The sequence below is a fragment of the Metopolophium dirhodum genome, chromosome 2 (assembly GCF_019925205.1).
Source record: "Metopolophium dirhodum isolate CAU chromosome 2, ASM1992520v1, whole genome shotgun sequence".
Lineage (NCBI taxonomy): Eukaryota > Metazoa > Arthropoda > Insecta > Hemiptera > Aphididae > Metopolophium > Metopolophium dirhodum.
The window spans coordinates 9128815-9154357 of NC_083561.1; the positions used below are offsets into that span (position 1 = coordinate 9128815).

Below are 25543 nucleotides of genomic sequence, written 5' to 3' on the forward strand. Positions count from 1 at the left end.
AAGTAAATTAAAACTATGTTGAAGATCATATTCCTTATAGAAACAATAATGTCATACACTCATACTTTAAGCCTGACAAACTTATGATAAAAGTGATAGCTTATATTTTATTTACTGTCTTATCCACTGTACCTAAATATCGATTTACCGATATCTATGACCGACTATTTTTAACTCAGCATCATATTACCATCAAACACGCAGTAATGCTCATCGGCCCATCTCTCCATCCCCTCCTCCATGCCACTATCAGACGATAACCTCTGTGGGCTCTATGATGTAGCGTATTTCCGTTTTTAGGAGGGGTTCAAAGGAAGCTCAGGGCCAAAAGTGTTGTCACTGCAGGAGGTGGCTGCAGCTCTCGTTTAAGAAGAGGTTTAACAATAGTTTGTTATCTAGTTGTAATATATAGACTATAGTACTGGCTACTGTTATCAACGTCTTCACGGGCTCCGGGCCGTCATTAGGATTTCCGGGACCAATGTAAAAATAAAAGCGGAGCCAGTGTAAAAGTAAATTAGAAATCTAACACAAATTAGTATTTACAAATGTCTATAGAATACCCATTTTTTAACCGTTTGTATTAATTGGTTCAAAGTTGACGTATTTTTGATGAACTGCTCCTATTTCGGTAGAAACAAAAATAATAGTATAGTTTTTGAATAACGCCACAAGAGTATAATAGCTGCTGATATGAATTATACCATATCTCCACGAAGCAAATAAAATTAAGACTAAGAACAGTGAATAAAACAAAACATTTTCTAGGGTTTTCTGATCAATGTTACTGACTCTTTTCCTATCAAATTTGTCCCATTATCATATGATTTACAGTATACACCAACAATTATTTACTTAAAGGTTATTACATAATTAAATATATTGCTACTTTATTTATCATCTATAGCATTTAAAATTGAATGTTTCATGTAGATAAAATGTATACACAATACGCGCATCTATGATAAATTATAATATGGACGCACATTATAATATAAGTTCTAAACTTTGTAGGAAATTTAAAAATATTTTCTGTACTCTTTATTGATGATTACCAGTGCCATATTATTTTGTAATAGGTAACAAAACGCAATTATTTGTGAAAACCAGTTATACATTTAATTTCTTCCATTGCCCAAATAAATTTCAATGTTTCAGGTAAAAATGATCGATCGCGCGCTATCCAGTTTCAGTCACCATATTTGCCCCATTAGCAGTTTACAGCGGTGTTTCCCAACCTTTTTTATTCCACGCTACCTTGTAAATTTTCGAAAATCTCATGCCATCCCCCATCCACAATTATTTATAGTTAAAATTTTTTTTTTTAAGTTTTAATATGTAAAAATTAAGTTATAAAATTCAAGACCTTTTTTGTTTTAAAATTGATTTAATTATAATAGATATAAATATATAACAATATAAAAAAATGTATGTGATAGTTGACAATATTCTTTTCTTTTGAAGGTAGAATATGCTTAATATATAATAACTAATAACCAATAGTTTAATAATTTTGACTGTTATGCATATGATAATGGGACAAACGTAGATATAGCGTACGAATAAATATATTTGAAAAAACCATATAGCTTTTTGTGTTCCATGCCCTGTTCATAGCCTTGGCAAAATGTATCATCCATACCAGCGGCTATTACGTTTGTGAGGTACTTAATTCCTAAGCCCAAGTACAAATCACGAAGCCCAGAGTTTAAGCTCAGCCCCCCCCCCCCCCCCCCCCAGTGTGACTCGACCAAATTCGTCAGTGTGAATCATTGATTCTGTATCAGAATTATATATTAAGTTAATATAAAAAATAAATAAATAAACACTAATGAAATGTTTCCCGCATTGTATGTTTAATTACGCGCATATTGTCGAGTGTGCATTTTATTATGTTTAATATAATAATTGGTGTGTATTAATCGATGGACAATTTTAAATTTTTTTTGAACTTATTCGCAACTGTCAAAATACAAAACTATAGCTTTCAACAAAGTACTTAAATACGCAATAATCAGAAGTGGTAACGATAATAACTAGTAATATTAAAGTTCCCAAAATGTATAGAAGAATTTTTTAGTTATAGTTTAATTGAAATTATCTTTACACATAGGTAGAACGTTTTAAAACTATTATACTGATGTGTACACTAAAGATTTAATTTAGAAACTCTTTAAAAATTGAAAGCTTGGCGTGCAAAATGTTGAATTGTAATTGTGTTTCATAAACTATTTGTAAGTGTTGAAAATAGATTATACTTAAGATTAAGAAAAGTTTATACAACATCGGTAAAATTTTTAATATTTTTAACGTAAAGCAAAGCCTTTGAAACTACCCAATTATAAATTATAGCAGTGCACTTTCTACCAATAAAACAAACAAAAAGTAAAATGCCCCAATAAATATAACAAACATTCATACATTTTAAGATTAAATAAAAGTTATTCGATTATTTCTGTACTAACTTTATGTAATAATCTTAATTAATTTAACGGTGCATCAGTTAACAAAAGGGGTTATCTTTGGTATATTATTTGTTTCTACGGAAACTTTATGGGGTATTGTATAATAAAATATTTAAGATTTCATTAATTAATAAATACTATAATTTATTTAAAATACATCCATAGTGTATGTTGGATGATAGCAATATAGCATAGGTAATAACAAGAATAGTTATTATTCGGCGTAAATAAACTTAAACATTTTAAATATCTTTAATTTTAATTAAATATCTAACTTAATTAACTCGATACTTCAATATCTCAATGTTGAAATAAATTCACAACAGTTCAAGTAACGTCTACTTTCAATAATTTATATTTTTTAAACACGAAAATTAAACAAAATTGTATATGTATACCATTTTGTATAACCATTTTGTTGATATATACACTTCTTTGTTAATTTTCTTAATTGAGTTTATGGCAAAAATAAAATTGTGATTAATTATTTCATATACTACCATAACTACCATGAAAATTAGGTAGCTTATAGTCTTGTACACACAGTTTGTACTCTATTTATCACTTACATAAAACATTTAGAACCTGAGTGAAACGATGAATGTATTTCTTTTACACTTAAGGCTGTTATTTTTTGTTTCATGTGTCTAAAGACACTTTTCATGTTGTGGATGGTAGTTTCTTGGAGCAAACTAGTTATTACTTTGGGAGGTCAAAAGTAAAAAATATCCAGTACTTTTCAAAATAAATACGAAAAACAAACAAAAAAAAAAAATACGAAAATGAGAATATATTATCATCATATTCTACAATTATAATATATTCTATAGTATATACCAATTTTCGACAAAATCGTTGTTTTTTTTTTGTTATATATAACCATTGATTCTTGAAAGGTTGACCAAATATTTATGTTATTATATTTTAGACATGATATCATTTTAAAAATATTTTGGGCTTATTTAAGCTATTTATCGGTATTTGAAATTTGAGGTTTTATGATGATACAATAATATTTTTTCATGTCGTAAGCTTGAAAATTTAAAAGAAACGAGAATATAGTATTTATAAATATCTAAAATTTGTAGTTACATTTTTTATTAAGTATTGCACCTAGCATTTATAGTTTAAAATCTAACAAAAACCCTAAAACTAACAAATATTTGCAAATTATTTTGTTGTTAGAAATTTATTAATTTATTAATTTTTATACCAAATTTTTTAAAAATATAATAAAAGATTCTTCAAAAAGGTTTGTTTCTGGAATCCAAATACCAAGCTAGCGTAAAGCCTACATCGGTTTTTTATGAACATTTAAAGTTAAAATTTTGAAGAAATTGGATATTCAAATGTATAAGGATTTACCAAATTTAAATTGTTATAACATTTGATAGACATTCTAACGTAGGTATAATAACGAATTATCCTAAAACGATTTTTTTTTTGTAATACAAAAATATGAATTTTAGGTGGAGAATATTTTAAACAATCCACTAATACGCTTATATATTATCATTTCTACACTCACTGATATTTTGAAAATATTATTATTTTAAGTCAAAAAGTTTCAAAATATAATATAAAGTTCCTCATAAGTTGTACTTATGGTAATTTAAAAATATTGAATATACGTAGAAACAATTTTTATTAAGCGTTTAAAGTTCAAATAATTACAAAACTAGGTATTTAAATCAAGAATCACGATTATAGTTATTATTGGTTGTTATTCAAAAATGTTAAAGAAAATTTGCAAATTATTTTGTATATTTTTTAAAATTCATAAAATTATCCGTTTTTATATCTTAGGGTTGAAAATTTAATTCAAGGTTCTTTATTAGTTTTCAACAGCAATTAAAGAATATCAAAGATAAATGTGTAAAATTGTTTTCTTATAACCTGTCCCAATGATGAGTTACAATCGAAACGTACTACACAGTGATTTACTTTCCCAAGGTTTTCTATTCCATAGTGAATTTTATCTGAATTATATTACCTCCAATTTTAAACTTCAAGATATGTACTTTATATTCTATAGGTATATAGCATTTTGAATCGTTTAAAAGTTGAAATCGAATTTATACTAAATATAGGTAGTGAATCGGTATAGAAAATGGAAAGATACCTTCTATAGGTGTCCATTAAATAATATCAAGAACATTTGGAACTGTAATAAATAATATATTTATTTTTACGTTGAAGTATTCAAAACATTGCAACTTGATTTAGTTAATATAAGTTGAAGTAAAAAAGTATTCATAGTTTTATAATACAATATCAGAGTAAAAAAAATAGGTACACTACCTTACGGTTTTTTTATATAATGTAACTTATACAGTTAATAATATTTAAATAAATATTATATATATTCAATTGGATGTATAACAAAATCCACTTCTAATAAAATGTTTATTTTATTGGGTGATACGCATTTTGCATATTAACTTATTTTCGGTCTAACGTTTTTCGCTCTTGGGGTAAAGAGGAAATATATTTTAATTTGATTAATTTAAGTATTTTCTATTATACTGCGTAATAATAATGTACGAATAGTGTTTAGATTTAGGACACTAATATTAATGTACCATCTAAATAATCCTTAAAAGTTAAAACGCTTATGTGCACTTCAAATAATATGTAATTAAAGTCGTATTAAATACTGAATATTTTAATAGTTTTAAATTATTTATTTAATTTACAAAACTGAGTATGCGGGATAGACGATAAGTATAATACTTGTGAGAAAATGTACACGTGATCGAGTAACACCGTGGGTATCGTCGTCTTTAATTTAAAAAAAAGTATAACACACCAATACATAATATATATAGCCTATAGATACTTTAGATGAGGAAAATAATAATATTTACAATATATAATATAATATAGTATAATAAAAAGCTAATTTATTTACGTTATGGAATATTCTTTATAGTTCACATCATGCTATTATTATTATTTAACGGGAAAAACAATAAAACAATTATAAAAAAAAAATAAAAACCGATAAAAATGGTAATTTTAATGTTTTGTGTTGATTTGAGAGGAATTATTGTCTTTTATTTTAATTACAAACGATAAAATGTTTTGATTTTTGAACAAAGTTTTCTGTAAGAGATAAATTAACAAATTATCATATTATTTTTATATACATGAATTGAAAATGAATACATTTGAATTATTAAAATAAATTATCGCAATTAAATTATTGTATTGAGTTTATACAGGTGATTTGATTATGGATTATTTTAAAATGATTAAAATTTGTAATTTACAGTAATATTTAATATTACATTTTTGTAATTTACTTTATTTTATGACAAATTTCAAATAATAATAAGACAATTGTATGTACACAAATAAGCTCATTTAAGAGTTTATTATATCTATAACTATACATAATTGCATAATATTACAAACTGTTTACGTTTTTAACATTTCTATTAAAGTAAAATTTATTTATATATACATACATATCTAAACGTCAATTACGTATTAAACTACCACACATTAAAAAAAAATTAATTCAGCACTATATATAAAATGTATGTCAGCTTTTAACTGTGTAAACCTTACCAAGATTTTGATCATCTTGAAGCTAGCAAAAAATAACCCTATTAAACTTTACCTCCCGTCTATTTAAGGGTTTTTTGGAATACATTAAATTTGCATCTCAACTCTAACTAAGTAACAACCGTTCTTGTATAATAGCATTTTTTTAGTTTCGGGTTACTCCGAATGTAATTTGTTTTATTTATTAATAAACCTCGAACCGCATTTAAGACTTTTTTTCAAAATTAAACTCCAAAACCCTGAGATCGATTCTAGCAATTTCGATGTATTGTCCACCGACACGTATCTGGATTATTTTACTTATGAACTACTAGAATTCATACTATTTACTTTTAAAATCTTTTTGACACTTAGTAAACAAATATTGCACTTAAAACTGAAACAAACATTTAATGTGAACTTCATAAAATCATACTAAATACAACTATATTAACTATTATTATAAAATATTATTATTTTTCATTCAACTGATGGAATTTCTTTTATTACTAAACGAAAAACATTTTATTATTTTTCTCTATCAAATTATTATACTAAAACTATACAGTATAATATGGATATGACTCTTTTGTGTAAAGTAAGCATTTAAGCAACATTTTTATTTGTTTTGATTACACGCATAATTATTTATTTGTAACTAAAAATGTTAAAATATATTTCAGTTAGTACATACAGTAAGTTTACAAAGTACATCCACATTGATTTAAACACTTGTTGATTCATCTTTTAAAAATAATTTAGACTTAGCTGTTATTTATTAGAACATAAACTGTTTTATTCATTTTATGTTTGGTAAACACTTAATGGTAATGAATGTTATTATTAAGTGTACATATTATATTATAATACAATTTCAATAACCCACTGATTGAATATTTTGATATTACATTTTCTTGTTAGCAATATTAATTTAAATATAAATACAAAAGTCTTATTGGTAGGTATACTATTGTATTTTCTAATAGTAGTAATAATATAACGAATTTGATAAAAATGTAATCCAATATTTATACAGCACGTATATCGAGCGTTATATAAGATGATAAAAATATTTGTTTAATATACCTATTTTAAGTTGAACGCGTCTAATAAAAATGTATATTGTCTGCAGTGAATTAAACCGTTTAACGGTGTTTGTTATATTTTTGGCGTGAGGTAAATAACATTACAATTCCCGCCCGATAAAGAGGTACATTATCGTTTGCCAACATCGCTTGTCGGGATATTATTTTCTGATTCATTGTCATGATGCTTTTTAATGACAGATATAATATTTCTAATTTATTAATAATGAAACAATTAATACACAAAGCAAATCACTATTTACTCTAATTGAATAAACTGGCTACAATACGTTTTCAATGTTCAATTAAACAACCAACAAAAAATTGAACACGATACAGTATTATAATAACATTTTAATATGCGTTATATACTTTAAAAGGGAAATTTTATTGTAAAAAATATATACCTTTTTTTGAATAGAAGTGGATGATTGAAAATTACTGAGTAAATGTTAATTTTTCACGTATACGTATGTGATAAATTGTAATATATCGACTGTTACGACTCTGCAGATAGCGATGCGAATGCATACAACTCAAAATACCTTTTGCTAAACCATCTTCGGAATGCGATAAAATATCTGATCGACATATTATTATGTCATTATCGATACCCATAGATGGTGTAATCTTGTCGAGTTTATCGTCGCACATATTCGCGCTTCCCTACAATATATAACGTTATACTCTCCTTTATTATTATACCAGTTTGAATAAGCTTAATGGAAAATAAATAATTCATCTTTCAAAATAATATCTTGAATTAGCCCAATAGTAAATTATAGATAACCACATAAGCTATCTTGGAAAACGCATTAGCGATAAAAATTAAGTTTTTTTTTCATTTCAAGTATAAGCCACAAACGAATACTACGAATGGTGATAATCCTATAATTTTACTAGATTTCAAAAAAAAGACTTATCAATAAGAAAAAAAAATCACTCTTGAAAACAGTGTTATGATAAGGGTGCATAGTGGTAGACCATAACTTAGCCCACAAATATGAAAAACAATGCTTACACATATGCAGTGGATTCCGCCTAATGTGGTCGCCGGTTAATATAGGCAGCCTCGTAATATGGACAATATGGTCTGGTCACAATTTCAACGTATACTAGCTAACTAATTTTGGTTTATATGGGAAACCGCTTAATGTGGACAAATGAGTTCGGTCCCAACGTGTCCACATTAAACGGAACCCAATGTATTATAAAAGAAAAACTAAATATTTAAAAACCAAATTTAACCAACTATAATAAAAAAAACCCCTCGTACCAACTGCAATACGATATATAGCACGTGATCGATTCGACTTGCCACTAGCATCTTAATAATGGGTAACTATGGAGTACCACAAATTTCAAAACTAATCTTAGACTCGGCTACCTTTGTGTCAAAAATGCTAAATATTTTTTGAAAACAATGCGGGGTTTGAAACGAAACACCAAATCTCGTCCGCACACGCCGTGCTCGCATAATATATTATACAATATCATAATACGATAATATGTACTCACACACACGTGTGCCTATATTATACAACAATAATATTTTTCGTCGTTTCCGCCGCCGCCGCCGCCGCCACCAAACACAAAACCGTCGCACACTATTTTACGCACATACACGAGTGGGCACCGCAACACACTCTTACGCGTCAATATACAATATATATAATTTATATATATATATATATCGGGACGGGTCTAAGTACGCATCTAATTGGCCGTGGACCCCGAGCCACCGCCGTCACCGCCGCGCGTCATGACTCGCGCGAGACCAGCGAGACCACACGATGTGACCGCCGCGTGTGTGGTTAGGCGCGAAACCGTCACCGAACGCTCCGCTCGCACCGGGACGAGTATGAAAACGAGCGTGACTCGCGCGGCCCGAGAGCGCACTGCGCCGAGACCGAGCTTGTCGCTCGCGCTGTAGGGCCGACCGAAATCGTCGTCGTCGTCGTCGGCGGCGGCGGCAGCGGCAGCAGCGGTGGCGAAATAATAAAACTGTAACGATGATGCCGTCGTTTTTGAGGGTGCCGATGTGGTTTTTTTCGAATTCGTGGTTTATGGCCCAGACAACAAGCCGAGAATTAATCTAGTTGGACGATATTTTTAAATTTTTTTTTTTTTTCATTTAATCGAATTCACTGCAGTTATGTTGTTTTTTTTATTTTATTGAATTCACTTTTATATTGTTTTTTATTGGGGGGGGGGGGGGGGGGGATTGAGAGCGATTTGGGTGCCGTATCGAGGTGGGTTTTTTTTTTTATAGTAGTACGCAATCAAATATTATGTTGACATTTATTTTATGTATTTTAAAAAATATATACTATAGCTGCAGCAGTAATATATTATATTTTATTAACACTATCGGTTTTAGATCTTAATTGCTGTTGATTAACAATATAGCTATAAAATAGAAATAAACAAGTTCGTTAACACGGCACTGAAAGTGTTGGTGTATTATATTCTAATAACATGTATTAAATTACATTGAAAGGTAGGTACGTCATATTATTTATCGTATTATGCGCAGTCGATTAGTCTTAAACGCCTATCACGGACTAATAGTATATACTAAGTATATCTTAGCCCGTGTCGCCTAGTGCATTGATGTCCGATTTGAATTTTGGATGTTATATAGATACGGTACGAGACAATATTTGGTTATTAGAACCAATCGAATATTTTAATTTTTTGAAATATTTTTGAAGAAACAACTGATAATATAACATATACCTAAATTCTATTGAGACAATTTACCATAACCCAATTCTTAATAGTTAACCTATAAATTGTAAGATTAAATTTCAAAAGTTTAATTAATAAAGAGCTTAATTGATTTCGGCCTCTGCCAATGTATATGTCAATCATCGCACACCATAATTTTCTCTTCAACTATAAAGTCCTATAATTGGCTAACTAGAACATAATTAACTCGAAATCGTCAGTACCTCGACATTTTTCTCCGTTTTCTAGAATTTCCTTTATCAAATATATATATACATATCAAAAAAAAACTGGGGTATTCGGTCTACTCTGTGGCAGGTTTTGAGTGTCCCTCGTAATTTAATAGGTCACTGCTAAATTTTAATTAAATCATAAATCATTGTATAGTGTATTAGTGTTATAAAAAACGACTATGAGAAGTCGATCAGGTTATATTTTGAGGAATATTTTTTATTTTTTTTTTTTTATTGAACATTTAAGCTTCGACAGCATAGGTCATTAGCTGAATATTTGCTATTGTTTATTTGCTTATAATACATAGCACTATTTTACGCAACAAATAATAAAATAGATCTTAACATTATTAACTTATAACTATTAGTAGATACCAACTGATCAGCCCACATTACCAAAATATTTTATTATATAGTTATAATATTAGAATGTTACTGCCTAGTAATTTATTTCACTATTATAGTAAGCAGCCGAATTGATTTTTGCAGAATACATTGCACGTACTATATTATTAATTATTATATTATGTCATATTATATTATTGTTATTACCTTTTGAGTCAATACCGACTTACCGTAGAACGGTGGAATAGGTTTGTGGTACATAAAGGTAGTGACTTAAAATTAATTTAAATATTTGAAAACGTCATTGTATATAAAAATTAATGTAATAATATACGTGGAAATTTCAAGACCCCGTGAATAGTATTTTTGAATTAAAACAAAATAACTAAAATCGTTATTCCTTAATTAAAAATCTAATTTAGTCAAGATTTTAAATTCATTATACTTATATTCAATAAATTTATATGTCTGTAAAAAAAAATTGGTTATACCTATATTTTGAATATTCTTTAATAGATATAAAAAAAAACATGGAAAATATTTTATCAAATTTTCAAATATTAGTTATACAAATTGAAAATATTTGAACATTTTTGTAAATGATAATCAACACTAAGTGTCTTATAAAAAAAATATTTGAACATTTTTTTTCTTCTGACTACTTAAAGTACAAACTACATTCAATTTTCAAACAGAAACCACCCTCAAGGTAAATTTTTTATGATAAAAGGTGAGAAAAAAACACATTACAAAAGCATAATATTTAGGTAAATAATTGCTCTGCTCAGAATCTAAAATCGTGTTTTACTCGAATGATTCGTCGATGCTTATAGTATTTAACTAAGTTAAAATTGTATTGATGATATGTTTTCACTTACCAGGATTCTTGTATGGGTGTAACTATCGAATGTATATTAGTATAATAGTATATTACTACCGAAAATATACCTAGTCATTAATGTTCCTGTTACTGATTAGTGGTCTTTTTATAATTCACTATTGACTCCATAAAATCAACTCCATTTTTTCAACACATGTTGAAACTGAACGATTTACTACACATCCCATCAACAACCGCAAAAATCATCTAACAAAAATAATCACTTTATTATAATATTATAATATTTATGTGAAGGTAGTCTTAAAAGTAAGTAATAAATACATTGTATGTAATATAAAATATTAATATTAATTTAATATCACTGCCTAAGTAATAAATTAAACATACTTTTAGTGATTTTATTTATACGTTACGCACTCTTATTTTTAATTTTCTTGGACAACTTGAATTTAAATTTCTTGTCCGTCAACTTCAAGTTAACCAAGGTAGACTGTATGTCCATTTACATTCATTGATGCATTTTGGTTATAATACAAAAAAAGCAGTAGTTTAGAGTAGCAGGATTTCTAGGGGGGAAATGTGAAATTTGACCGAGAGAGTGATGGGGACAAAAATTCAAAGATCGTCGGGTTTATTTATTTATTTTGTATCCCAAACCACCAACAAAAAGCGTATTCAATAAATTCATAAAATGATCGATGAAAAATATCAAACGCTGCTGGTACGTTTTAATAACCTAAGTGGTCAAAATACTTAATATTTTATTTGCGGTAAATTAAAAATCTGAAGACTGGGTCGCATATAATTTCGATTTATTACATGAGATTTCTCCGTAATTCTTTTCACCAACCAATCATATAATATTATTATGAGTTTCCTTTGCAAGTGGAAAACATATTTTATTCCTTTCTAGGATAAAATGCATATTATATTATATATTTATATGTCGTACAATGTATACTTTGTAGTGTATATGATCGTTGATCGTATATACGTTTTTATTGTTTATTTACGAATCTTAAATAGGGCATGGAAAAATTACCATTATAGGTAGGTTATATATACATGAATACGAGCAATGGAATAAGTTAATATAAGCACTTTTTGATTTATTATCACACTATCAAGCTACACGATGTTAAAAAAAACAGTCACAATTTATAATATTCAATTATCAACAGAATTCTACTCGTATACAACATTCAAACATTCAACCTCATATTTAAAAACGCATCGCCTGTCTATTTTCCGTATACTATTATATATTTATATAATTTCCATTATTTTGATAAATATAAAAACTATATTAAACAGAAAACTTAATTTTAGACTTAAGTAAAATAAATTTATAAATTTTCAAATTTATAATGGCTGATAATAAACTTTTTTATAAATTTGCACATGACTATAATTTAATTAAATACTTTTAATGGTTCATCAGAAAATAATATGAATGCACTATTAAACAAGGATCAGTCATTAAGATCTGGACATAATTATAAATAAAATTGAAAAATTATTAAAGACGTGACAAACCGTTCTACAATAAATTCCCCTATTCAAAATATTAACAATACATTTTGTGAAAAACTACACACTCCAATTAAATTAAAATAAATATCAAATTTCTTTAGTATTATGAATGCAGCACAATACATCTACAACCGTATAAAATATACAAGACAAATTAATACTGGTACATAATTTAGAGTCTATATTATGTATCAGTATTAATAGTATATTATAGACAATACAGATACTAAACAACTAAAGCAACTAACCTCAATAAAATTGTACTTGTGTTAAAATTAATGCTACACAATTTCAACAAATTCAGAATTAAAGGAATGGCTTATAATTTATTAAGTTCATATTTCAAAAATAAAAAACCACTTTCGAATAAACAATGAATTAAGTGAAGAAACTTCAATGATTACCCAAGGAACTACTTTTCCACATTCTTCGGTGTACAGTGTAGGCTATACACGACTATACATAATATTATATGAACAAAATTAATAATTAATCAAATTTACACATAGATAACTATAGTTTGCTATGCAGGCGAGTAGGTGACACAGTACTTGTACATTAATTTATTGTCAATATCACCTGTACGTGATTTTTCAAAACAAAAGTAAGTGCAGTGGCAGATATATTTTTGTGACCACGCTGACGGTTACGGCAATAAGTGTCAAATACGTGGGAATTAGTGTACACTACACACTCGGGTTAGGTTATCACTACCTGGAAAATATATTACATTACTGGGCTGTGGGTACCCAATTAGATTAAGATATCATTTTTTTCTAGATAGGACGAACTGATACGTTACGACTGGTAGGTACACGTACTTTATCTTTTATGCTATCTTGGACCTAACTTATACGTGGATGGCGAGACAAGTACAATTGTCCGTAGGTAAAAAGCGTTGTTTTCATGAACCATGTCATTCGATTGGAATAATAATTATTCCCGAACCCACTGCACTTGATCCACATACAAGTAACACTTTTTGAAAAATTTTGCGAAATTTGGGAGGATTGTCACTAACATGTGCAGAACTGTATACTCTGAGCTGTATAACATTATAAAATTTGTATTTAAAGTTTCACGTATTATTTTCGTATGCATAAAATCTATTTCTGATTCATCTTAATATTTGTATATTATGACATTACACTTCTAAAATATACGCATGTGCTTAATGTTTAAGATTTTGGCTTAAATTGTCATCAATATTTTAATGTCAAAAACATTGATATTAACGACACGCATATCTAGAGATTTTCAGGCGGGTTTTGTGTTTGACAATGCTGCGTCTCAGACTCTTTTACCAGTGAGACAAAAAAATTTCAGTTGCACCATCCACATATTTTAATCACCCTATACTGTTACCTACCATACAATATAACATGATTTGATGAAAAATTAGTTCTGCTGCAAATTTTTATTTTCCAAAATAAACTCCATAAATAATATATATAACACGGGTTAAAACAGAAATTAATGTGATCAAAGCACAATCTTTTAATCATGATACACTTCTAAAATGAGAGTAAATTTATAGAAGCTGAGTTAGTCTCATTATTCTAGACTTCTAAGTTATTATGGTCCTTCTGGATTAAACAATGAGTCTTGATACCAACCAACTAAACTTACATCGATATCGATAATATTGTTTGTATTGATAAAATAACGTTATCTGTATTAATAAATTAATATTAAGTACTATCTAAAATATTCTAAATTATATTCTGAACTATAATTACAGAACTTATTTACTGTGTATACTATATTGTACATAAATACAAAATACTTAAATACCCAATAATTGTTAGTACCCGCTAGGTAATTACTCACCACAAAATTTTAGCTGTGAGACAATTGTCCAACAATAGCCCTCTTGCATCGCCAATGATTAGAGGAGGGCCGAACTATTAAAACCTGAAATATAATACCAAAAGAAGGCTAACCATGTTATGGGATCAACTTTCAACCCTGAAGTGTAAAAAACCAAACTTACACAAGTCCTAACGCTTTTTAAAAAAATGCTAACCCCTACGAAATGTTCTTAATCTGAGATTAAGAGATTATTTTTAAGTATTTCTAGTATACTATTAGGTACATAAATTATGTTATCATGAAATCTAATTGTTTTAACTAATGAACTTTTGATGAAAAATAAAACCAGTCAATTTTTTCTCTTCGGATCGATTATCTCTTTTATAAGTCATAGTACTAAGTGCTTTTTTAAATTCAAATTATTAATAAGACATTATTTTCCTCAAGATTTTCTACTTTTGTTGAATGTTATTAAATTTGTATAGACCTCGTTATTATACTTGATTTAATTAAGTTTTTTATTATTATTTTATATTATTAAATTATTGTTGTTATTATTTCATTCTGCAACTTTGTCTATTTATTTGTTATACTATATGGTGGCTTTTTATATCTTATAATCCATTTTCGTTAATTGAGAAATAATATTTCTTATGTAAATATAATAATACACATGTCATGAGCCATATATTATATTTATTCTGAATACATCGATTTGAGTGGTTTAGTTGTACACAAAGAGGGTAGTTATTAGTTATCATGAAATCCATTAGAATGGTCTTTAGGTGTAAAAAGTCGTTGTGACAGTCATACAAAAATATTTGATCCAATCAACGTATATTTGATAAAAAAAAAAAAACCTAGTAGGAAAGCACATTTTAATATAAATTTTATAATCATCTGGTTCCAACTTATTTTTATGAGGTTAAAACTTTATTTTATTATTGATTTAAGTTATTTTATATACACTTGCATATTAATAAACCGTAACTAATACAAATGTTTAAATGTATAATGTAACTATTAAATTTAAATGATTCAATATCTAATAAATATAAACTAGATGGTAATAATATTGTATCGGAATAGTGATTATTAATTTACAATATATTATTGAGTAGCTATATGTATATAGGATATACAGTAGGTATATACAAGATAATATGTAGGTAAGTACCTAATATGATTATTGTATATCTATTGAGTATATTATATTTTTGTGACCCACTAACTCATGATACTTTAATTTTGAAATTATTATTATATTCTAAAAAAAAATATTGAACAACTATCACCTGCGCAGGAACGGGTCCAGAGAAAAGATCTGGGGGGGGGGGGCTAATATTAGTTAATAATAACAGTCAATTATTAGGTCAATATTTATGTAAATTTTCCTATGAAAATTGGTTAAATAAAATGTCTGGATCTGGGGACCTGGGCTTCCTGGATCAGTCCTCGCACTAACATGTCATAATTTGATTAAAAACGTTGATTTATTTGATACTTGTTAAAATACCGTTGCATACGACCCAGGAAATAAATGCAATTTGGAATTTCTTCTGTTTTGTTACTAATTTATATTTATATATGTGTATCGTATATTCGTATGATATTATATATACTATATAGGTAGTGTATAAAGACTTAAGAGTGCCTATACACATAAATAGTAAAGCGGGTGTTAGGGATGAGAAAATTAATTGTTCACACCGGATACAAAAATACATCAACGTGTAATTGTGTCCAAAAGAAGAAGAATAAGTAGAACAAAGAGTAAAAGAAACGGAAGCTGCTGAAAAAAGACAACGAAAACTAGACGGAAAGAATGGTAGAGCCTCGATGCGCCTCGATGAAGCAATTTCCTGCAAGTCTTAACATGTGGTTCTTTTCAATTTAATAAAGACCATGGCATAATAATATTATGTATTCAGTTAGTTAGTTAGCCAGTCGGTAAGTTGTGCACTACAAATTATAATATTAGGCTCGTCCGCCCATTATTGCACCGAAACGGACGTCCGGCCGCTGGATGATAATATAACCTTTGCTTGCGGCTGCGACATTACGTGCCGGTTAAACGCGCATTCGAGTTTTGAATAACGCTTTCGGTGACGATATCATCCCATCGTGATCGCCGACCTTTTTTATATTGTTGAGACGTTTCGTTTATATTATCTATTTCAATCTAACCATTTAAAAATGTACGTTCAAAATAAATTTTGTATTTTAAAAATCATTCTGTGCTAGTTATAAATGTAGCTAAGTACTATAATACCCATCAATAAAAAAAAAAGTCCAACCCTAAGTGTAATTGTAAATTGATTAATAATTAGAAATATTATTCAGCACAGGTATCTATTTATTATTACAGCTGCATGAGAATAAACAAATAACTATTGAAAAAAAAAATGTTGTAACGTTACGTCATATTTTGCCAATCGATTATCTTTAGAACAAGTTAATAAAACAACAACAATTTCGCAGCCAAAAATATTCAATTGTAAAATTGTATTTATTTTTATGTTAGAGATAAAATGACTAAAGTTACTATTTTACCACAGGGAAATCATTCGAGAATCATCTGTTCTGAGTTAAAAGAATAAAGTTCCTGTGTCAGACCGAGTCAACTTTTCTCAAATACGCCGGTTGTAAATTATTCGTATTTCGGTGGCTGAGTGAATTTTTGTTGTTGATTGTTTTGTCAACAAATAATAATATTTCATATGCGGTTTAAAAATTTAACGAAATTCTGTGTTGTATTTTTGTGAGTAATTTTGAAATTGGAAACTGATTTTACTATGATATAAAATACGTCACATTTCATATGTGCGTACTAAATTAATGTACGCTTTATGCAGTGTTTATAATAATATATATTATTTAAAAATACTGTTAATTTCTACTTAACTAATTTAAATTTTCACACACCATATTTTACATACACTGAACAAATTTTGTACACAGAAACATACTAACAACGTGAAAAAATGTTGATAACATTTGTAAATCCGTATCAATTAAATACTCGCATGTTTAATACGAGTTATTTAAATAGTCTATGCATAATAATATATAACATGACGATGATAATAATAACATTATCCAGTGGCGACTCGTGAGGTTCACATAAGGTGGTGCACAAAAAATGTACCTACCTAGTATGTAAGATGGTAAAAAAATATTAATTTTGCTATAGATATATCCCTAAAATAATGTACCTACTTAGTAGTTATCTAAATCGGCAATTAATGGCCAATGTACGGTGGTGCGTTATCCTTTCGACGATCGATGCGACATTGTGGCACGATAAAAATGTAAGTCCGGTGAACACATTAAATGTGCTCCAAAAAACATGTAATACTAACTGAAATGTCGACGCATGTACCTAATAATTATATGTGTACGGCCGCCCGGAGCACAAAAAATCTGTGCTCTGCGAATTATTTAATTGTTGATAGACACACTTCTCAACACAAAAAGCTCCAAAAACTTTTTAGATTCTGGGCAAAGCGATGATATATAATAATGATATATTATATCATTGAATTGAAATTTAACACCATCCATTACAGTGACCCACTTGTAACCTACTGTACAGCAGAGCGATATCCACTTACCCACCTTTTTTTTTATTACAGACCATGTGCAAAACAAGTAATAACCAATATTATAGTTTACTATAGAAATCTAATAATTTTTATATAATTTTTTGCGAGATTCACGTGCTCTTGAGCACCATAGCATGAGCTGCCACTAATATTATCTAAATGCAACTTAAAAACATTTAATTTATTCGTTAATACGGCGCATTGTATAGGCAATTGTGGTACATGAATGCGTAGAATGTTTAAATGTATCATATTACATAATATTTTTTTTAACTTAATAAATAAAATTGTTATTATAACATAGAATAGCTAGTATCTTTGTCAGAATTTGCAATCAATATAATATATATTTTATTTTAATGGTATATTCATAGCATAATATCAAGTTTTAATGCAATTCAAATATTATAACATATTTGTGCATGGCATAATAATAATATTAACTTATATTATATTTATGGTATTTTATCAAAATTAATACATTATTATCCGTATTCATAGTTTATCTATGTATCACATAAGACATATTAAACTATGTCTTATGTGACACATAAATTGACTATACATACGGGAATGGGTGAATCTTGTATTAAAATCCAAGATGAAATATTTTGATAGTGGATAAAATACATAATTTATTACTAAAGATATAAATAGATTTAAATATAAATACTGGTTATAAAATAGTTTCTGTATTTCCATATAGAAAATATTTATTATTCAAAACATTTGAATACATAAAATCAAATATTGTTTATCGGGTGTAAAAGTCTAAAAAGGTATAACTCTTTTTCTCCTTTCCGCCTGATTAAACATCACCATATTGTCCATTGACCCACTATAAAAGCTACACCTGTTATCGCATTCGTTCATGAAAATATATATTAAATTTATATCATCAAAGTATTATAAAGAAAAACATGAAAACAAAAAACTTTTACAAACTAATTGAAAACATTTATTTATATTTTTTATAATTTACGTAATATACTCTACATTTTTAACACCATTCTTTCTAAATTTAAATCAATGATGTTATCTATGTACCTAATCAAACGACGATTAAAATATATTTTTTTTCACCATTTTATATATAGGGCAAAAATGGTCTAATTTGTTTTAAAATTGTTTTATTTTTATTTAGTACTTAATTAAATTTTCTAATTCTTACAATAAATCACTACGTTTGCCTGACAAAATGAATGTATTACGCGTTGAATGGATCTCCTTGCGTTTAAGTTAAAGGTAATATTTAAAAAAATCAATTATTAATACTGAAAAGCCCACCATGTTTAAGTACACAAGCTATTACCTAAAATCATAGAGGGAGCTTTTATCGACATACTCAACGATGCGATTTCCCCCATCCTCACTACCGTTTTCGCTGTACTGTATACTCATTTATAGGTGCCTGCGGGTCTCTTGCCATTTTTAGTGCGGCTATTGTTTGGCTAACTATCCCTGATACGTGAGTCAAACAATAGGTAGGTCACTCTTCCTCGCCTGCGATTATTTGTCATTCTCTTTGCCACCACCAGTCTCCAACAACAGTGCGATACCTCTCGCTGTGATTCTTCGTCAAATAATTTTTTTTTCTGTTCATTTGCTAGTTTTTTTTTTTTTTGGTTAGTAGAGAATGGAGTGTGGATTCCGCCTCATATTATTTTTGAAACAACGACACAAGAAGTTTCTTGTACATATAAAAAATCCAATTAATTTAAACGGTTTGGAATTCATTAAAAAATGTTTTACGGCATTTAATTCAATAAATCAACGACAAAGCCATTTCGTAGACACAACTCAATTATTTTACTTGCATTTTAAAATGTAGATAATAGTTTTATAAACATGATGTTACAATTTAGTAAGCGTTTTTAATATTCTGAAAAGAAAATTATGTGATGAAAAATAATCGTTGTTAAAAATTATTATATAATGTATATTGTATACTGCAAAAACAGAAAAATAGAAACAAGTTTAACAATATTTCATGATTTTTACTTCAATATTTTTAACTAATACATTTTATTGAATATGCATTTTTATTGTTTCTTTTGTTTCTAATAATTTTTTGAATTTATGAGTAGTTTGTAAGCGTTAGGAAAAACCAGCTATTATTGATACATCATACATATTCAACATTTTTGAAAAAATGTAAGACATCAAAGTTTAACCTATAGTCCTTTTCCTAATAGCTCTTCAATACGATGGTTTATTATTGACTTAAAATATGAACACAGCACTGCTATCACTATTATCTTACGTCAGTGGCGGTTCGTGGGTGCTGGTGGTTGGGGTGCGACAGCGGTAGCTATAGGTATAACAAATTATTTAAATATACGAAAATATACATCTTACCATGACAAAATAGATCTATTTTGTCATGTATCTTACGTTTTATATAGTCACGGGTCGCAGTAGAAAATGGAAATTAAAATAATAATAATAATAATAGCGATTAGCAACCGACAACGCTGTTAATTTTAAAAATAAATTACCTAATAATATAGTAATATATAAATAGTTTATTGTATGGACGACGCTGCCGGTCGTTCAAACACTGCTCGCGTGTATATGCGTACGGCGTACCCATATGCTCCTGGTATCTGAGAGAAATAACCAGAGAAACAAATTAAATGTTCGCACGCGACAATTAATGTAGTGTAAAATATGTAAAGTAGGTAGTAACTAGTAAGTAATTTATAACTATTTAACTATTTAAAAATTTGCAATATTTTTTAAAAATGTAAAATTAAGAATATTATACAAGTAATTCTCTTCATTTAATTAATTTTAGTAGGGGGTGCAAACCACGAGCCGCCACTTTCTTACGTCAATGTCAGTAGAATGAGACGAGATCCAACAAGCGGTCGTAACCATTCATCCAGATTGCAACAGTGCAAGCCGTCCAAGTTGGAGATATTTTATACTGCACTTTTGTACGATGTTCACTCTCGATATTACTGACTGATTTTATTAAAAATCTCCTAGATGGATGACAGTTGAAGATTGGACATAATAATACCCAATATTAAAAATATTTACTTTATGTTTGTTAAGTTGTTGTCAATAAACTATTATAAATAAAAAGTTGTTAAATATTTTATTAATTTCACCAGAATGTATTTAGCTGGTATTATATAATATGGTAATATATAATAAGTAGGTATACGAATTACCACTATTTTTTTTTATAGTGAAAACAATACAAATTTAATTTTTATAAGATTTTTTACTGTCCTTTTCCTCCCCTTTTAGAAATCCTGGCTACGCCACTGCCTATGCACCATATTTATTATTGACATAATTATAAAATGAATATAAAAAATAAAAAATAAATGAACATTTAATTAAGTTAATATCAATAAAAAAATATAAAACTAAATAATATAATAACGATATTATACAAATAAAAAATAAAAATAATACAATACCGTTTTGAACTTTAAGTACTAATATGTTATCAATATAATTAAATAATAATTTTACAAAACTAAAAATTTGGAAATATTTCAACGAATATTTCATCACAGATGAAAGTCATAGGGTTGCATTATAGTATTATTTTCTATATAGAGTGGAAACGTTGACAGAGAAAAACATAACGAAAAATTTCGAAATGTGTACTAATATAATCCAAATTGAAAGTATACAGGATCACATCCATAAAATACAAAAATTAAAATCTATAACAATTTTAAGTTCTTTCGTAATAACAAAATATGTTCTATAAAAATGCAAACATTTCCTTCGAAATCTGCAATGCTCTTATCTTTCATAGTTAGGGCAGCTGTTTTTCGTTATTTGACCTCTCTAAAGCAACATCTGTGTCGAATTTCCAATCTGTATATTATATGATACATAAGATCCCTTCTGCCCAAATAAAATATGTGTATAGATGATAAACTAAAAAGAGAAATTCACTTTATTGTAAAACCAATATAAAGCTTTCACGACTCGTCCAACTGCTATATTTATTAAATATTTTTCAAAACTCAACCCACGTTTGATTGAATAAAAATTGTTCTAAATTGATGCCATAAAATCAGTGCTGATCAGTGACTTATTTAAAAAAAATTAGGTTTACAGATAGTTCTACAAAACTTAACGTGATTAATATATCAAGTCATGTCATAACGGATTACAATAATAGTCCGTGAAAAAAGTATTTTTTATTCCTTTTGACGGATTATAGGAATCTGTGTATGACATCACTCATTTATGGACAAATAGAATCATAAACTTTTATACGTACCTACGTATAAAATATAAATGGAATAAATGAATATAAGTTTATGTGTGTGTACTAAATAAAATCTAAATATCTGTTGCCATCTGTGGTGGCAGTTATATGTGCCATCATTAGGTTTTCAACGGGTGTCCGTTATTCTCCTACAAAATAATTACCATAAATATTAAATCATACATTTAAATTATGTTATACGTATATTAAACGAATTATAATTGTTATATAAATAGTTATAAAAAAAAGATAATATTCTACATTTTTACAAGTTCAGAATATAGTAAATAAACAATGCTTAATTTCCTGTAGGGATTATAAATTAAAAATGATTTCATATTATAACTCGATAGTAATAAGTGACATTTAATTGTAATAGTAATGTAAATTATTCCCTCAGAACATTTGTTTGTATTTTATTCAAAATGTTTTTATATTAAAACAATATTTACACAAGATATAGAAACGCATTACACAAACTGTTAAAAAAACAATAATAATATAAACTAATAAAACATTTTACTTTTAATTGGTTAAAATTTATTTAAATGTGCTTTATATTATAATATGAACATTTTTTTATTTATCCGTTCTGTAAATTAACATAATATTTGTTTAAACCAAATAAAATGTTATGATCTTATCCCAAGACAAAATTATTACTGATAACCACAAACCGTTGATGGGTTAAGATGACCTCGCGTGTCGATTTCCCCCGTGAAAAATATACGATCAGAAAGAAACCAAAAAAGACTGTTTGTTATCTGATTATTCCATTGAGATGGAGTTTGAAAAATAAAGTAAATTACAACTCGTTACATGTACAAGGATATTTCATCTATATTTTAGAATCTGGATTTACTTGAGCATTCACGAGGGACATTAAAACGCATTATTTGGTGATCAAGTTCAATTGATCCATAAAGCTAGCAATTCAATCAAACATTTTAAATTTATCATAGATAGAAAAACATTTTTATATCGATAAATTCGTATAGTATTTATTGGTTTAGAGGAAAAAATGTATGTGTCATATTATATAATTTTCGTTTCCGTAAATACTCGTTTCATCATAATAATAAATAATATGAAGCTATTTGGTGTCCGCCGAATCCGTGATGTTAGCAATCATCGTTGTTATTATATAGGTAAACACTGATTACTGTATTTTATTATTACCTATACATGTTCAGTATGCGACGTGTAATGAAGTTACAAAGTCCTTCCATCACTATTCGGTCTCATCAACTGATACCACGGTTTTGTGGGCCAGTTTTTTTTTTTGTAGTGGGAAGATTTTGAGCGTAGCTGAATTTAATGGTTTAATAATGATGTTTACTTTTTTTGTTTTGTGTCTGTTGTTATCTTTTGAAACTGTGAGCACATATGATTCAACGTTGGTAACAAATTTCTGGTAACAACATTTAATCAGATCTAGTTGATATTAGGGATGTCAAAATAACTGATTATAACTTTGTTATAATCAGGAAAAACAAAAACATATTGATAAAAACTGCGACTGCTAACTGTTTGTAGGTAAGTAAAATGCTTAAAATTTTAAAACGAGATTCCTCACAAACTGTTCTTACCACGATTAAAAATTATCAAAAATACATATAAACAATTTTAGATTCTGAGCTAATCGTATTTATTTTACAATGATTTGTGCATTTTTAATTTTGTGTCTGCAGACACCTTTTCTACTAGAAAATGTTTAGAATATCAACTAACTCTGAGGATGATTTTTAATAGAAAATTTGATCCAGTTGCTACTTTGGGAGGTCAAAAGTAAAAAGTTCCCACTATTTCTTAAAATAATCGGGAATACAAAAAACAAATTAAGGGAAAATAGGGAAAATGGGACAATTTTTTTCGTTTTTTTTGTGTAACCCAAAAACAAATAACCATAGATATCATAGATGAAATGTTTACCGAATGTTCAAATTATTTATTAGCATATTCTACGTATACAAAATACAATTATCGCCAAAATATTTTTGAGCCATATGTATACATTTAATATTTTCAATTTTTTTTTCTATAAATGTCAATAAATATTTCCTTGAAATTGTAATACCAGGTTCATCGTAAGTTGTGTACGTAGTTGTCGCTCAAGCAATAATGTACTATTATTATTATTATTATATCAAACTTTTAAATGTTTAATCACCACCATGTTATAATTTGGTCAAAGACAAAGATTGGTAGGTACATGATAATATATTTCCATCATATAATACCTACACATGAAATAATTTTACTAATTTTACTATGTGAAAATAATAACATTTAAGGACTTGTAAGATGCAGATTACGATTAATAATACTAATGAGTAAGATCATAGTTCTGTCACTTTGATCAATTCCAGATTATTTGTTGACAAAATGGAATAACAATGATCTTATAATAAATTATCTATTCTAATATAAAATTGCAGTTATGATGTACCTATAAATGTATAATTACCATAATATTGATTCTCTTAATCTTTGGAAAAAGTAAAATGATAATACATATTTATATTTAACATTAATGTAACATATTGTTATCCGGTGCTATTATTATTTTAATCGATTAATCGTATCGGCTGACGTATACGGTTGATGTATTACTAAACCAAAATATCAACTACTATGAAACGTGATAATTAATTTGAGCGCGTTGTGTGTGAACTGTGCTCATGTACCATTTTTGTTAATGACCCACAACGTAGGTAATAAATAATGATAATATTTCGTACATGGTATGCAGTAAAAACGGCGATAAGCCACCATATTGCAATAAATACCGAGGCCGATAACGTTATGTTAGGGGGTTGTACCTTGTACCTGCATACCCACAGGAAATATTTTACAACGGGCCGACCGATATAGTGCGATCGATGATAGTAAGTCGTTATTAGAGCTGGTAAATTCTAGCATTTGCGTATTATTATTTTTTTTTTTTGGTGAATCTTAGAATATCCCAAGTAAGATACAAGCACCATTGAAGTGGGAGCATCATTAAAAAACTTAAATTATGCGACTAACACAAATTTCATTCACCCTGATATTAAAAACGATATTTTGAAAAAATTAGCTTAAATAGAAGTTAAATTCCTA

The 25543-nt window shown here is 27.9% G+C and overlaps 1 protein-coding gene across 1 annotated transcript in view; it reads right to left on the minus strand.

Moving 5' to 3' along the window:
- LOC132938459 (dopamine receptor 2) overlaps positions 1-8983 on the minus strand; it is a 156775-nt gene extending 147792 nt beyond the window's left edge. The window contains exon 1 of the mRNA XM_061005307.1: positions 8618-8983. The gene's annotated coding sequence lies outside the window, so the exon portion shown is untranslated. The remainder of the gene's footprint in view (positions 1-8617) is intronic.
- Positions 8984-25543: the final 16560 nt, after the last annotated feature.